At 37.0% G+C, this 17,879-nt stretch overlaps 1 protein-coding gene across 1 annotated transcript in view; it reads right to left on the bottom strand.

Annotated features, from left to right (window-relative positions):
- The window catches only part of LOC117236337 (peroxidasin-like), a 343,800-nt gene extending 330,759 nt beyond the window's left edge, over positions 1–13,041 (bottom strand). The window contains exons 1-2 of the mRNA XM_033499179.1: positions 12,447–13,041; positions 6,894–7,310 (exon numbers count right to left, since the gene is read on the bottom strand). The gene's annotated coding sequence lies outside the window, so the exon portion shown is untranslated. The remainder of the gene's footprint in view (positions 1–6,893; positions 7,311–12,446) is intronic.
- Positions 13,042–17,879: the final 4,838 nt, after the last annotated feature.

Genomic DNA, 17,879 nt, shown 5'->3' with positions numbered 1-17,879 from the left:
ACGAGGTGAAATGCGACTGAGGAAACGATTCTTCGGCTGTCTGGCCAAATATTAAAATGCTGTAGCAGAGGATAGAAGTCGTAGCTTAGGTCGACGCTTATGATACGTATACGTATAACGTGATACGGTAGCGTAGGACCGCGAAGCGCGATGATTTAAAGGAATACTCGATCGCGTTAAGCGCATGGAACGTCCAATAGTCATAAATTGATGGTCTCTTAACAAGATACGACGAACCGAAAACTCCTCTTATAAATGTTTTATCTTGTTAGTTGTCCCGAGCTCGGTGACAGTCGTATCTTCAAAGCGATGAATCGCGTCTCGCCACTTTACGTAAGTTCTTTTCTTTCATTCTTTCCGTCGTAAACCTATAAACGTTCTAAAGGCGTTTAATTAGACAGCCTCTTACCGAACGTCATGAGAAAATTACGTCTGGATGCGAGTAGCCGTGAAGTATCGAGCAACTTCAAGATCTCGCTGTGATATCAACCTTCGAATAATTCAGTTGATTTAATAAATCAAAATAATTCGATTAATTAATTTTCATTTTCTCGCACCAAGAATGATATAATAAGATTACCACGATATGTTAATTTTGACTTATGCAGATATTTCACGTTTATTGCGTTCTAAGCTTTTCATTTATCTTCTATCGTCGTATACGGCGAACGATTTTATTTTTTAAGTAAATTTAGTCGTCGTATGAACTTCGCGTAACCGATGATTCGGAATGAAAAGCACGGAAACTCCATAGATATTCATAGGACCTTTACTTGTTGCTGAATGGCATAAGAAAGTCAAGAAGTTAGATCGCATAACAGAGGCTGTGTTGGAAGATTGCGTCCAAGATAAGAATCTCGTGGATTTTTCTCTCGGATTGAAAGCATTTTCTCAGCCGTTTCTCTTTTCTCGTTGCCGCTCCTTGATTCTTCCTTTTCTTTTTTTTTTTTCTCCCCTTCGATTTCACTTTTTGGTCCAACTTTTAAGCAACACCGAATTTCTTACTTGTTTCGTAACGTACGTTTCAGTTTCTGACGAGTAGAACACGAAAATTTCAAGGCGAATTTTAAGGCGCGGGTGCTATTATACAAAATTTATACAAATTGTACAGCTTACTCGTATGATAAATTTTTAAAGTAATGCTTTCTATATCGTAAAACTAACACTTTTAACACTAGAACCACCACACCAGTCGAACCGACTGGTTTTACAATTTTATTTTAAAATTCCTACTTCGTGTTATATTTTTTTCCACAGTGATGTAATGACTTTCGCAACGATGACTAAAAGAATAATATAATGCATTTTATTTTGTTTTTTATTTATTCGATCTCAAAATAATTTTGTATCAAGGCTACTCATACCAATACCAGTCGAAATGACTGGTAATTGTCAAAATGTAAAAGGGTGCTGCGATCCGTTTATCGAACCTCGATTAACCAGTTTTCTCGTTTTCTACAACTTGCCACGCGTTTTTCAAATTTTTACCGTGTATCATTCGATACGACGATATTAGTTATCGGGAAAATTCCCGATCGATCGCTAGATCTCCAGATGCTAACGCTAGAAATACCACAGCAGTGAAAATGACTGGTTCTACAATTTTATAAATGAGTCGACCCTCGTTTAGGGATCATGGTCCCAGATGGATTAATAATACCAAAAATGTACTACACAACGTGGAATTCCTTCTGTAAGAAAGTAATAAATCGATAAATACAAAAATATTCTATTATTAGGTATTTTTTAAAGACCAGTCGTTTTCACTGGTCTCGATAGAAATAGCTTCGTGTTAACTATCGGTAGTTCCAGTGTTAAATGCTATTCCTTAAAGCTTACCGTACGTTATAGAATATATCAGAAATTTGGCGCGTCCCAAAAGAAAGTTCGGTCCTTTTCTCTCCTTTCCCCCTGTTCTTCCGCGAGGGAAGTCAAACGAAGGAATAAAAACAGAGGAATCTGAGATTCGTCGAGTTACGAGTTAGGTGTCGAGTAGGTGTAGAAGGATCCTTGTGTAAGACGAAGGAAGTTCTCGTGTCTTTTTGTCGGTGTTGGTGTAATGGGATAGAAGGAACCTAGTCAAATGTTCAAAGAGTTTGCGGACGGTATTGCGTTTTCTTGTTTGTAGATTCATCGCTTTGTTATGGCACTCTTAAATCTTCTGGAATGTTGCTCGCGAACATCGTACAACAGTTACAGTTTTACTGAAGACAAATGTTTGACGTGTCAGAAAGTCAGACAATAGACGAATGTAAATAACACATTCCATATTAATAGAAATCGTTGCTTTTTTATCCGTCTGTTTCTGGTCACTTAAAATATGAATTCGCAGAATGTATAAATTGCTATGTGTAGCGACAGGCACCTATTATAACAATTCATGAAAATATGAATTTATAAATATGTATGCTTTGTGGTAATTTGTCAAATTTACTTGTAAATTTGCGCTTTATTTGTCAGCAAACGTGTCGCGTTATTTTGTGAGAGAATTTTTTAATACTAACAATTTTCAACTCGTAAAATTCCACTAACGACATTAGTTCGATCGTACAAACTATTTGGACTTACTTTTGCCAAGAAAGAGTATTAGTAGGGCTATCAGTATGAAATCATAATCGTGCAATGAATTTTTATGAAACGTCAAGTAAATCTATTATTCGTACGATAGTTGATACGTTAAACGTAAGATAAAGCTATAAAATCCATTGATCGACTAAATATAATTTCAATATAAGTATCAATTTTACGTTCTATAGAATATCTTATTAAACAACGCTCGAAATAATAATTTCCGCATTCGCGTAACGATTCGATCGTTGAACGTTTCACGTTCCATGAATTTAGCGCTTATCGAGTACAAATGAGAAAACGTACGAAGTTTTTTACTTCAAGTCGTTCTGGTCGTAAAAACATAGAATGTTCTTTATTTATCACGATTTGAAATTCGAATCAGCGATGCAATATTCAGAAATGCGTCGTCCATGAAAGCCTTTAGAAACCGTGCGCAGCAACAGGATAACGTCGGAAACAATAGCGATACTAGACCTAATGCCTCAAAACGCTTACCGTCGAAATGCTCTAACATTCTAGCCATATTAGACAAAGTTTCTGGAGAAAATCAATGACTATAGAGCTCTCAAAGTAACCTTATCGCGAATTGTTCGAAACGACAGCGGTGGCATTAAGTATTCGGTCCCTTTCCTGCGCACCTTGCAACTGCTTTCGCTTATACACAAACCTACTACTTCTACCAAAGTGCATCTATCGTGTTGTAGCGCTATACATATAATTCTAGTCTACTTGGTCTACTTAGAGAATACACAATTGCTATGCGTTATCTACGATGGCAGCGATATCCTCGAGACGCAAAACACAGCCGTCAGCCAAGTAAACTGCTCCGAAAATTACGTAGCGTTGCAAACTTATCGCCAACTGTGCGATCACAGATGACAAATAAAACGCTGCATTCACTTTGTTCCGTCACTATAAAAATTGTGTATAATTATATATGACGGGTTAAGGTTGGAATTTTGGGCGTTTGACGAACCTTCGCATCAATTTACCATCGTGAATTATAAATCGTAAAAGTCTGGACTAGGGTATTGGGGGTTTTCCCAACATTCCAAAAGGGAAGCCCCGATGTCCTTTCATCTCCGACATATATAATTCTTACAATTCAAAATTAATGGAAGAATAGATTGATCGTATTCGTGCATACTATGGTGGGAAAAATATAGTGCTAGTAGGTTTGGTAACGGTATGATCTGTCTCAATATCGTTCGCGTCAACACAAAATCAAGTATGATGCTCCGTCAGTCTATATACACGCAGTCATCATTCGTCACTCACTATTCTCCAACGCTCCAACGCTCTCTTTCACGCGGACCATCAACGCTGACAACACTCTGACTTCTCAACTAACGACTACCTGTTAATTCGTCTTTCTCCTTTAAGGATTATTCGTCTTAATCCCTTTGTCTTTTCTCATAGACCCACCACGTTGGCGGTTCCGCAACCGTCCGCGATTATGATCGCGTAGGGCCATTTTTCCGCGTAACTATTCGACCGAAAGACCGACCATACATTGATGGGATCGTTGAAGTTTCCAGACCCTTTTGGTCTGTCGGCACTTAGGCTTTCTCGCGACATTGTTTACGCTTCATCCGATATTTCTTAGGCAATCTGTCCACGATACTACACTATACAATGTCTAATTATATCACAATAATTATATCACAAATGTGGGATAGTGTGACATCAGGAAAGGACATGGCGCGAGAGGTAATTGTTTATTAGCGTTGTCAAGATACTTTGACGTTGTCAAAGAGTGTCGCGAGCGTTACCAAGGTATGTTTAGGAAAAAAGCGAGCATGGTCTTCCATCGTAACGAGAGTCGAGAGAGTCAGAGTTGAATTTATCGTTGTCGTGTGAAGATCGTTGCGTTGTTGTGTCGTAGAAGTAGCGAGTAACGAATACGTGAAACGGGGTATTATATTCGATTTCGTGTGAGTGCAAGCGATATTGTATAAATCATACTGCTACCTACAAACTAATAATATAATATTCCTACATAAGATAGAAATATTTAACGTTTACTTTGCTTTTCCTCCATCAATTACCCGAGATTCGTGCCAATAATAGCAATTATCAGCTAGTAAATTTCCGACTGCGTAAAGTAAATGCCGCCACATCGAGTACTAAGGAAACAGATCGTTCCCCATCACGGTCTATCGCACTCCACGTTATAGTGATTTGTCTAGAGCTAAGAAACGCCTACGATCGTGTACCAGCACACCGTCAGATTGTGTACAGCCCCGTTGACCGAAATGCTGGCAGCGATATTCGGTAAATCAATTGCGAGCCAGTGTACGTTTTCGCATTAGGGGAACAATACGTGACTCGCGAGCCATAAATCTCCATCGAACGAACCTCCATCGTGCGTGTTTTTGTTTGCGATCGGGCCCAAAATAAATGAGCGTAGTCGTAAATGGGACCCATTTATGTTAATCGCGCTACTTCATCGACAACATGAATTACACGTCGCACCTGTGCACTGTAAACTGTACGTAATCGGTAAACTAGTTTGGAAAAAATAAAAATTAGCCGATCGAAGAACGCCAAAGAATAAATTTACAGTCAAGGATAATTTATCATTGAAAAGTGGGATGTTTTTACGAGGCGTGCTCGGCGACAGCCGTGGAATTAGCTTTCTTATGCAGAAACTCCTTGACCCATTTTCACCTTACCAGCTATGGCATTTCTTAGAAGAGGCTAAGCCGCTTTCCTAACCGTTCGCGTGTACACATCGACACACGTACTCGTTTTCTCGCGCTAATGCATTCAGAAGGCTATACCAAGCTACGTGTTCACCCTTGAACGCGTCCTTTTCCTCGATCTGATCAAAATATGTTTAAATTATCCACCTACGTGTCACGAAATCATAAAGAACTCAACAGGGTACAGTTAATTCTCGAACACATGATTTTCGTATAAACTGTACTTTCGAATACAGCCGCGTTATTAAAATATAGTGAAGCGCGGTATATTTATCTGGATATAGCGATAGAGAGAAAATAAAACGACGATATCCTCCACGATAAACTTCATTAATCTCGAAGAGAAATAAAGGCGCGTGCAATATGTTACGAGGAAAGCAATTATCCGAAATATCGTAGGAACCGTTCGAAATAAACAGTTTCAATTGTATTCATCCGAACGTTGTGTATTTCTGGTCACAAAGACCTCGAATTGTAGCGAGAAAAACAATTGGTTGTACACAGCCAATTGTACGGCCACAGAGTACACAATCTGTCCATTTGCTATATTGCTAATATCATTAGTATTTCCTAGGTATCGATACACAACACGCTATTAGCTATTTCTAAATAAAATCGAATATCCATTAATTAATTTGTTCTACAGCAATGTGCAAATGGATTTTTATTCCAAATTTCAAGCTTCGGACGAACAGATTTTACTTCCTATATTTGTCTACACCTACCGATGTGTATAGGATTCTAATAAAATTATACGGTTACTCTAAATTTAATTCCTCGTTGAAAGTGTCTCACGCTTTACAAACAAAATTGACGGAAATATCTGTAATACGGTATTTTCACGTTACGATTATTTTCATCGAGAAAATTAGAAAACGCGTTCGTAGAGAAAAGAACGAAGTCCATTAAATTTGCATATAAGGTTCTATTAATCCGACAAGGATAATTCATCGCCGCTTAATAATAGCGAATCGCGCCGATAATGTACACAATGTTCAAAACTGAAGGCACATTTTAGGCTTCGACAAAGCCGGCCTGTTATCCCGAGAAAAGCAAACTAACGGACGCGTTATCTGAAACATCGATGCCGGTCTGTGTGGCGCGATGATGCTCGCTACATTCGAGATTTAATTACAAGAGATTTAAGACGGATTTCCGGTAATACCTTACCATTATAAGCGTCGCTGGCTGCACGTACGGACAAGAATTACACGCGTGATTACACCTCTAACGCGGTACGTCGAAATACGCGGCATTATCGGCAAATATGTAAATCAGTATTATCGAATCGCGGAGGAACCGCTAACAAATGTACCCAAAGCATAGATCTACGTTCCTTTATCCTAGCGGGTAATTATTCCGAACAGAGATATAGTTTTTCACCGATTTATACCTTTCAACGTATAAACCAATTTATCTTCAATACCATCACGTATAGCACGTAACATCGAACGTGAATCGCTGTGTATCTTGAAAACTAAAACCGAACGACGGTTATATTCATAGGAAAACGTTACTCAGAATCACGAGCTTCGTAATATATTCCTCGTCGTATTCTCATCGTATCCTGTTCTGAATAATTACCTTCTACTCTGTTATTGTCGTCGATGCACTCACCCTTCTCTGCTCGATTTCTTCTTCCCTCCTTTCTACTTGCCCCTTTTTCGTTAGCTCGGTTCGCTATTCTCGCGGCTACCAGCCACGAAAGGACGCTCCGATCGTCTCCTCGAGCAATCACGCCAGATTCTTTCATCAACGGCGCATATCCGCGCGTAAGGTTCACTTTAAGGAAGCACGTTCGCGTACTCACGATCGTTTACGTGCCTCCCTTCTTCGAGATGCGAGGACGAATTATCGAGAGGAGGTGGACACGAACGACGAACCACTGTTCTCACTATACACCAAGGGTGCTAGGAATCGCGGCGATAATTTCGAGGATTTGGAAGCACCAGTCCACTCGCGTTCCACGCTCCCTAACGATGCCGACGTTAACTGCGCCTCGTTAAGGCCAGCACGATGACGCGATGACGACACCTGGAAACATCACGTTCTGTAGCACTTGGTTACGCTTAACTCGATCGCGAATTATCGCGCCGGCTGCGATTGCATTTGTTAGCACACCCGTCGCCGGCGACTTGTAACTTACAATCTCGCATATGTAATACACGGTTAAGAAATTTCGTAACTATCGCGTACTATCGCTGATGTTATTATCAACGATAAGAAACATTAACGAATAGTATTCATCTTGTAAATTAGTAAAAAAAGAAAAAAAAAAGAAAGGAAGAAGGAAATGAGAAAGGTAGAAACTGTACAACAGGATTTATCGCGTTTTCAATGGGAAGAAATAGAAAATTTGAAAATAGTCGATATATTCGGGAGACGTGCGAATAAAATCAAAGACCACGGAGAAAGATACGATACGTTACATTTTTCATGTTTTGGTAATTAAAGTATAATTTTTTTTTTTTATTTAATATTTCATATTCACAGTTTGTCCAATTTGGACATTTGGTAGAATTTTTTAGCTGTTTGATTATCATGTGGATGGCTACCCCCAGCGGGGTACCATCTTCGTGTATGTTAGTTTATATCCTTTATGAAAGTATGAATTAACATCAATTTTCGTACGTATGTCGTGTGTATGTAATGTATTGAGTTGGCAACTAAGTGGTTGCGGATTTTGTCATTAGGTGGTATTGACAAAATCCGCAACCACTTAGTTGCCAACCCAATATATCGATTCTCTGAGCAGGACTATAATTATAGGGTAGGAAAATAAGTTTTGCGGTGGGAATAACGTACAAGATGAATGAAATAAAATAAAATTAATTCTTTGAAATTTTCATAGGCTGATATCGAGGGAGAAAGAAAAGCTATTTAGGAGGTAGGCGAGGTAGTGGAATATCGAAGGAAAATATGAATAAGAATAATGCGAAACAGAAAAATGATTACACGTCTGTTGTATGAATAAATCGAGTCCAATGTGACGAGAATGGAAAGAACAATCGTGGAACCAGAAATGCTTGAAACATAGATATGCATATCCTATGTACATATACGCGCGTATATGCAGGATAGGAAGCGACTGATCGCGCTTCATCGTATTTCCCCGAGTCCCATTAAATCTTTACGCAATTCTTGGAATATACGAATAAGCCATATATTGTATATATAACAAGCAAGTCTGTCTTAGATGATAATTCGATAGGATTAGTATGGATTATACTAAACAATTGTTGCACATATGTATACACAATTGCCTACAATTATTGAGATACAATTACCAGTAATCCGATCTGCTCGAAGAATATTTCTAAGAACGTGATTAAAGTTTTGTCAAATTTCTTGGAATTTAGGAATATTAGTAAGACAGCAAGACTTATATAATTTAGATTATAACTGAGAAAATTTTAGAGAATTTAATGGAACTAAATGGAACTAAAAGTTTTTAGAGGAAAATTAATAATTGAATAAATTATATATCTAAATCATATAGAAAATGCTATTTAGATTTTATAATAATAATTAAAGATAGTAATTTAATATTAAATATACAATAGGATCGATAAATAGAGAAAAAAATAAATTTACGTATCTTTATATTTTCAATCATTAAATTATTTGATCGAGACCATAGAGAAACCGTAAACCATCGTGTCAACTATATCGGACAGAACACGACTGAAAAATTCAGCGAAACGATTCAAAGATGTTTCTTTGCGTTCCAATCAATTTCTCGACTTCTCAACCGTTACAGTAAAGATTAACCCAATATTTCACCTAATTTACAGCCGTCATCTTTATCTTTATTTTCGTCAAATTTACATAATAAATCGAACTGTGAAAACACGGCATTGCAGGCTATCTATTCCATGCAACAAATGGAGAAATGAAATAAATATCTTTCTATGCTTGCACTTTCAATTATTGAGCCATCGAAGCTGTTCAAGCAGGAAGCATCGATTCATTTGGCCCTCCATGCTACGCCACATACTGTACATTATACACGCGACGAAAATAGCGTGTATATCGAAACAAGCCCGAAACACCGAGAGATTAGGAGAAATCTTCCGCGGATCATATAAATTTCGCGAAACGCCAGTTTCGTTGTCGGATTACAAGTACGGCTAAACGTGCGCGGCACACGTGTCGACACGATCTCCGTAACGCTGGAAACGATATCGCGTTGCGAATGGATCGAATACACTGGGATTAAACCGATTGCCACCGATATCGACCAGAAATCATTGATATTCCTTATCATTCCTACGTACAGTTAAAATTGACCAAAATTAATGCAAATCAATAGAACAAAGGAGTAACAGATAGGAGGTATTCCAATACAATTTCGAAAAATAATTTTTTATTAAAAAATTGTATCTCGACGTACGGATTTAACGTAAAATAGGATGTTGAAAGAACGAAAACATGAAATCAAATATCGTTGAAATATAGTTGAATTAAAATTGACGGTCGACGGTTGTATAGTAGAAAAGAATCACATTTCCATCGAAGTATTCCGATAAAAACGATACCTCGTGTTTGGAAGTAAGAACCAATGGAAAAAAAATTAGTATGCGTTGCAATCACAGGTGTTCGAAATGCTCCTATCGACAGAAATGGAAAATAGGAAAATACGAAGGAAAGTAAATACGAAATCCGATTTTTCTCGCTTTCGCTTAGCCAGAGCTTTCCATAATGGAAAGTGATCTCCGGTAAAGAAACTTCGATTTATTTATATTTCGAATTTTTATATTTCGATCGTGCTCTTATTTTAACAAGTGAAAAGGGTGTATACGATGTCTAACGTAACATTGCGAGAGAAATCGTGCACGCTAGTAAGAATTTTTTCACATTTTGTTGAAACATTGGATACTCTGTAATCGTTAAAAAAATACGCAAACAACACGGCAGAATTAAACGAGAATATTCCGGAAGTAACAAAGTCCCGGCATTTTGTTTCGAAAGCGAAGACATTCTTCCGATGCAAGACAGCTGCGACATTTCAAGCGAATCTCTCGTAACGAAGCCCGTTAAAATATAACCGTGTAATGCTCGACTGTTTCAGTACGAAGCGCAAAGTTCGTTCTCACAATTAGTAGAAAGTGATACTCGATCGAATCTCTAAATCCTCGGATTAACAGTTCGATGAAAATTTTAATGATATTCGTTGTCAAACAGAAAGCAATATTTTGTCGCACTGTATTGAACATCGTATGCGATATGTGTATGAAAGCGGGACATTGTAATCCTGTGAAGGAAATAACGATAAAGATATAACAGAAAGCAATATTCGATGGATATTACCATATGGACAAGCGAGACGTTAATTTTAAGCAAAACTTTCTTCTTCTCGATTCTTCTCAACGAATCAAAGACACGTGGATCGTCTAGATACAAAAATGTGCTGTAGTCAAAGCACACCATTCGAATCACGTATCTCAACTTCGTTTGATTCCGTACCAATCTAATTTGCTTCGGCCATCAAAACGGCGAAACCAATATATAAAGTGTAAACCACGCGTTAATTAAACCTCCATACGAAAAATCCAATAATGCTTAGTCGGCTGGCGCTAGTTTCTCTTTCATTGAACGGAAATCAAAAATCAAAAACGGAGAAACAGGCAACAAAGAAACATAAAAGAAAAGGGAAAAAGTACGGGGAAACATAGCGGAAAAGGAAATACAATGATCGGTACCTACGCTAAACAGTGCGTTAATTGAATTTCTATAGAAGAATCTCGATAACTTTTAGTCGAATGACAATTTACCCTTTGTTGCATAGATCGAAAGTGGAACAAGTCAAACAACCACGAAAGAAAGAAAATGAAAACAACGGAAAACGCGATAAAAGAAGAGAAGTAAAAGCAAAAAGGGAAACGAACGAGCTTTGAAAAAACCCACTGATTAAATTTTCATAGGGAAACCTCAATAACTTTCGGTGGAGCGGCAATTTCCCCTTCGTTCGATTGATCAAAAATGACGGACGAAGAAAACAAGAACCGGGAAACAAAGAAAATGAAAAAGATAGAAAGTAAAATAGAAGAAAAGAAGAAAGAGAAAGAAAATGGGGTGAATCACGGTTCGTAGTATTCGATGCCACGTCGTTCTGTGTTCCCTTTTAATCGCGGGCCGGCGTTACCGGATAAAGCAACGTGTAATTTGTCGCAATTGGTATTGTTCGGTGTTTCCCGGTTTTCCGGGTTCGCTCTCTTTCTCCGTACAACCTCCTCCCACCCTTCGCTCCTTTATTTTCCCTCGGTTACCCCATTCTTCCCGACGCGCTTTTTTTCATCCACTATATTGCCTTCCTATTTTGCTCGTGCACGATCCACGAATCACGAGATAACGGAAAGCTGGACTGGATGTGGCCCAGTTTTCCACGGACCAAAGTTTATAATCGACGTCCATTATCGAGCTCGTCATCTTCGAATCGTCTCGCTAAACCATCCACGATGATTCATACAACGGTGTGGGTGCAGATTTCGAGAATTTTGGTTTACACGTACAACGACTCACGAAAGTATTCGAACTCTTAACGTAGCAAATTTTGATGAACGTGTTACGCGTACGAATACGAAACTTTGTAAAATTTTATTCAAATAAATTTTTATTTAAAGCAATATTTTGATATATCTTTTGTTACAAACTTTGTACTGAAAATTGTCATTTTTGAATGCATAACGAGAGCGAACACTTACTTAGTTTCTATGCAAATAGAAAATGCAATTCCTTGTCAAATGTAATTGTTGTAATGCTACAGCGTTAATGGGATTTCAAAACTGTCTCGCGTAATACACACAATGTATTCATAAAAAGTTTTCTATGATTATTCAGATACTTTAATCAGCCACTGTATTTCTACCCTTAAAAGTATCACTCTCATTCAAGTATCGCGAGTGTTTTAATTGTGGACAATTAAAATCCAACAGTAGATCACACGAATGACCGCGAAGAAAAGCAAATCGACTGGGAATTTCTTCATTTTTTGACTTAACGAAAGTCCTGGGCAAATGAAACGAATTTGAAATATCTCAGAAACAATTTGTGAGAACGTTTGACGTTCTTTCGAAAGAATCATTCGATGACATAATTAAATACAATTACGTTCTATCTTTTTACTTCTTACAGAATTTTAATTACGTTTCGAACTTCGACTCAACTTACACGCATACGAGATCCTTTCGAGGAGTTTGATTCGATCACTAGTCTCGAGAATCACGAATCGTGAATTTTGTACACTCTTCGAAATCACAACACCTATCGTTCCTCACTGATACATTCCACCAAGGTACATCCGTCTTACGACTTGTCAGTCGAAAATCGGGTCATTTACTTTTTGTCGCACGATCGACAGAATCTCGTCACATATCATCAAAATTTTCCATATTCGTCAATACAAACACTGTTCGCACTTCGTGAATACCTTCCTCGACCCATAAATCGATCGTACGTATTTCGTAAAATAAAAAGTTAATCTCACTATCGATCAACTTGTTCGATCTCTTACTTCGAACTTATCCAAACTTATCGAGGATCAAACAGTTCGAACGAAACAGCCTACGGCGAGTTTACGAGGGAAGCATAAAACGAACGGCGAAAACGCGACGAGTAAAGAAACCACGCGGGTCGAGGAGCCGAAAATTCGAAAGATGGACACGGAAATCTCAGCGCAATGTAATTGAGGGGGAGTTTTTTGGAGAAACGGCTCGCTCGCCGGCTACTCGTTAGGACTTCGCCTACGGACTGCCGGGCGCCGCGGCAAAAGCTACGGCGCAACACGCCGACGCATCAACCCCCTTAGAACCCTTGGCCCCTGTGTCGCACCGATACCAACCAATACCAACGTACGCCAGCGAGCGTCTCCTCGTCGCGATGATCCCTGAGTGCTATACGTATACCTGTAGACAGTGGTACCCGATGCAGTTTGATGTTCAACCCAACAACGATTCGTCGATCACGCGTCCCGTTGCTCATCGATCTTTCCATTGATGTTACGTGTCCTGTTCATCGACGCAGAATTATCGTAAGGGGGTTGTATGATTGGCTGTAGTATTGTATTAGCATACATCGACTCACGAACGTACATGAAAATGCATCGTAAATGTATTGTTTTACAAATTTTAGCAATTTTACTTTAATTTATTTTTATGCTTCTATCTCTATATATATGTTAATATTAATCTTCCCTCTACTTTCGTTATTCTGTATATCAAAGGGTACTCTATTAAGGCTCGTTCAAATATAAAATAAATAAAAAAAAATTGTTAATAACGAAAATTCTGCAAATTATCCTTTAGTAGAAGATGAAGATGAAATAATTAACATATATTGAATCACGAAAGTACGTGGAAATGCACAATTCTTTTAACGAAGTAATAATATGTCAACATCGATCCGATAACAGAAAATTTTCTACACAGTAATTTTTGTGTGTCTATTCGCGAAAGTATTTGAACAGGTACCATAAAAAACTTTTATATTCATACCGTATTGAAATGTTTCCCAATTTCGTTAACGCTGTAACGAGACACGTCATCGTTATGATTATATCGAGTAACGTGAAAATCTAAATACAAGTGACATTTGCTGAAAATATATATTTTTTCAAGTTTAGTTCGACATAGGGTTAGAAAATTAACATCTATAAGCATACTGATTTCTATTAAAATGTAACTTACCAATAATTCTCTCAAATTATTCGTCACTTGCACTACTGTCCTTCGAGCTTCTCAATTTGTAACACGAAACAATATGCCTGTAACAATTATTAACCTCTAATTACAAATATCAGATTAAATTAAAGAAACTATGATCACAATTAAAATAAATTCTCTCTCGTAAACGAACATTTTAATGATTGAGGTTAACTTACTTTAAAAATCGTATATACGAATATATAAACGTATACACGGAGTAGTGGTAACACGTACTGAAAAATGAACATGCGTTTGTATTACTATAGAAAATATTTCAAAACTTTTATATACATTTGCCATTTGACAAATTAACAAACACGTTGATGTAGCTTATTACCTCATTATTATTAACAAACTGACAGACACTTATGAATCTTTGACGTAACTGCCAGTTGTAATTTATTACCGTTGCAATTACAGCACACCATTTTTCAAATTGTAAGAGCTACGAAACTTTATTGCGTCTGATATCCAAGCTGACATGAGACACTAAATTAAAAGATAAATAAATGATTTACCGATGATATCGTGATACGTGTTGAAGATGGATCCTCTTATAAACGACCGAAGGCACAATGAACGCGCGAAAAGAATACTTTACACTAAAAAACCGCAAAAATATGACAGCATCACAACGCGCGCGAAATGTGACGCTTCTCTCCGGTGAGCAGACTGACTTCAGCGCCGCGCTTGGTATAGGATGGAACTAACGATTGGCGCCAATCACTTTCCTCGCAATTTTGAATACGAATTCCCGCAAAATTTAAATTCCACGATTGATAAGAAAGAAGTAAGAGCATGTAATTTCTGTTCTAAATTACTAATTAATTGTCTATTCATAATGTAAGAGCAATCCGTAAAAATAAAGTAATCTCGTAAAGCAAAGTACAGCGATAAATAATATATATATACACGTTATGAAAGTATAGAAATTTATACTTCTTTTACCATTATAGGATACTATTCTATATTTTATTTACTATCGCTATTAACGTTGTAATTAATACGAAAATCACTCGGTATAAAGATAAATAAGTAAAGATATAAAACTGTATCGTTTCGTTTATAACTTTATATCTGATTTTAGTTTTGATTGCAAACGATACCGATACTTTATAATCTTGTGTCTAATTCTAATTTTAATTCCGAATACTGGTTGTTACGCCATGCGGCTTGCCATAGATCATATTCTTCACTGTCGGTCGCGGCACTATAATGTCGCAGACGGATCGTCGCGGCTGCCCGGCAAAACAAACATTGTAGTGGCAAGCGCATGGTTCATTAAGCAGAGCGACCTCCAGAAACGTCGATTCGTGGCCGTTATTTTATCTGGCGTAAAAGAATGTGGCGTGATCCGAAGGTAGTGGGGGTCGCCTTCCAGAAAGAATCAGAACGTTTCGAGAAGCCAAACAGTCTACACATATCTTGTATCGCGCATTACATAGTCACATTTCTTTTTGTTTTCCATTTATATCTTTCTAGTTAATAAGTTGTTGCAATAAATATTAATTTAGTTGTGTTAATTCTGTGAAATTTCATTGAACTACCCTTATTATCATAACCGAAATAAGGGAATCGATCAGTTCGTGGCGTCGATTGTTTAATCGTAACGAGAACTTACAACTCTCGTTGACGTGATATCTCGCGATCGCGTCTCTCCGCGAATGATCGAAACACTGGTAATGCTTTATAATTTTGTATCTAATTCAAGTTTTGATTCTAAACGCTACTAATGATGATATTCGAAATAAACTTGTTTATGAAATTTATTATTTTTATCGCAGAAAGACGATATTGTCTAAAAGACAATGAAATGTTTATCCATTTTTATTTCAAATCCACTAAAATGATAATAGAGATTTTATCTTCGTCAAACTCAGAAGTTTCTGGTTCTCGAGAAACTCGGTATTCATTGGAGTTACAATGTTTGCTTGCTCTTTCCGCAAACCGAGATGAATTACGTCGATCCTATTATAATATGTAACAATGAATGTTATGTGAAGTGAAAATTATTAATCGTCAGTTGTTCGCAGAGAATTATACGTCTTGCAGTGTTGCAAATTAAGCCGATATAATTAAAATACTGCGATGCATGTATAACACAAAAGCAACTGCTTCGACTAACAAATATATCGGCATACCAGCCTCAAAAAAGTATTTTGAACGAAATTTCTTAAAAATGTATAAATGACGTAATAATTATGTAAAATATACATACATTGCATTATAAAGAAATTGAAGTGCAAAATACTTGCGCTCGAAAGAATTTATATAAACGAAAATTACAATTTCCATAAACAACGAGACTGCAAAATAATCTATTGAAGCTCAAAGCACGATATGTTAATCGCTTTTCCACGTTCTTTGTCTATTTATACTATATTTCTCTATTTACCATTACTATAATCGATATTCGTTCAACCGGACAGTGCATTTATTTTTTATAATTAATATCGGTCTAAAAATAAGTTCCACGGTACTGATAAAAGCGATAGATCGTGAATACGCGTTTTCCTCGTATATTCGATTAAACACCATTGATCGAATTTCGACGATTCTTGACAATAATTCGTAACATACGTTTCCGTTTTCGGATAAAATTATTTCGCATCGTAAGATGAACCATTACGATAGAGATCGAGTAACAATTAACAGAAGACTAGTAGTACTCTCAGTTTCTAAATTTAAAGGTAATAATGAGTAAACGGTGATTCTGCAAAGAGAAGAAATGACGTGGCGATATCGAGCGATCGTTGGAAGTAAGCGAAAAACTTTCAATATCTCAAATATCTGCCAAGTGTACAAATAAGAGATAATAATGGTAGAAAGGATGATATCGTTCTATCGATTTTACGTAGGAAACGATACGTTTGTTCAGCAAGAAGTTAATTCGAAATTACGCGATTTAATAAAGGAAAGAAAATATCAATTTGTTTAATATCGTGTTTTATGAGGAAGAAATTAAATATTCTACTCCGTTCCAATAATAATTTTTTTCTTCCACGTCCACGTTTATCACGAACTATTCCTTTGTACCTATAATTGTTTATAATCTCTTGCACGGTGAAACAAGTTCCGTCAACAATTCCGTCCACTTTGGAAACAAATTTTTTCTTCAGAATACAATTTCATAATTAACTTTTGCATTGAAACGACTGTCTCCAAGTACAACTATGTTCTTTGACGAATCATTTCTCGCACGAAGAGTACAAGTACGTTCAATTCTCTCCATTATGAACGAAAAATTTCAACAGTTCTTGCGAAACGATCATTAACGATAAATAAAATAAAATATAGAGTAACAAAGGGTCAGACAAGGAGCGCGAACGAAATTTTTCAAGCAATTCCTTTTTAGGTAAGCTACCTGGAGGTTTAAAGTAAACAGAAACCGACGAACTGAATATAAAATTCTTGAATTACTCCGTGAAGCATTTCGTGAAAGATGGTGGATTTTCAAAAATCGAGGTAAAAGGAGTGCTTGACGAATCGAAGAGCTTCGATAAGAAGTCGAAAATCCCCTAAAGGAAAAAAGAATATATATATATTACTCGCTTTCCATAATAAAATAAATAAACTTTGATAATAATTGAGTTATTTGAAATTAGTAAGAGTTCGGAGAGCTATTTACACGTGACATGAAACCACGTAACTGGTTGATAAGATTTATGCAAATTGTAGTCGTTATTTGTAGCGTAACAAACGTTCGAAACTAGAATTTCAAATGTGTTTCGACTAAAATTAATAACAAAGTGATTGATCGCGTAGAATAAATAAATTACGTGTACAAATCGGCTAACGAGTTACAAATGAAGTAGATACGCGTTCTTTTTATCGGTATCCCTTTCATTCGATAGAAATCGTCGATAGAAATCGGCAGCGTTTAAAGAACCCGAGTTTTCAC

This window comes from Bombus vosnesenskii, unplaced genomic scaffold (genome assembly GCF_011952255.1).
Source record: "Bombus vosnesenskii isolate JDL3184/JDL3185 unplaced genomic scaffold, Bvos_JDL3184-5_v1.1 scf7180000013348, whole genome shotgun sequence".
Classification (NCBI taxonomy): Eukaryota; Metazoa; Arthropoda; class Insecta; order Hymenoptera; family Apidae; genus Bombus; species Bombus vosnesenskii.
This window is presented reverse-complemented; position numbering and strand designations above follow the sequence as displayed.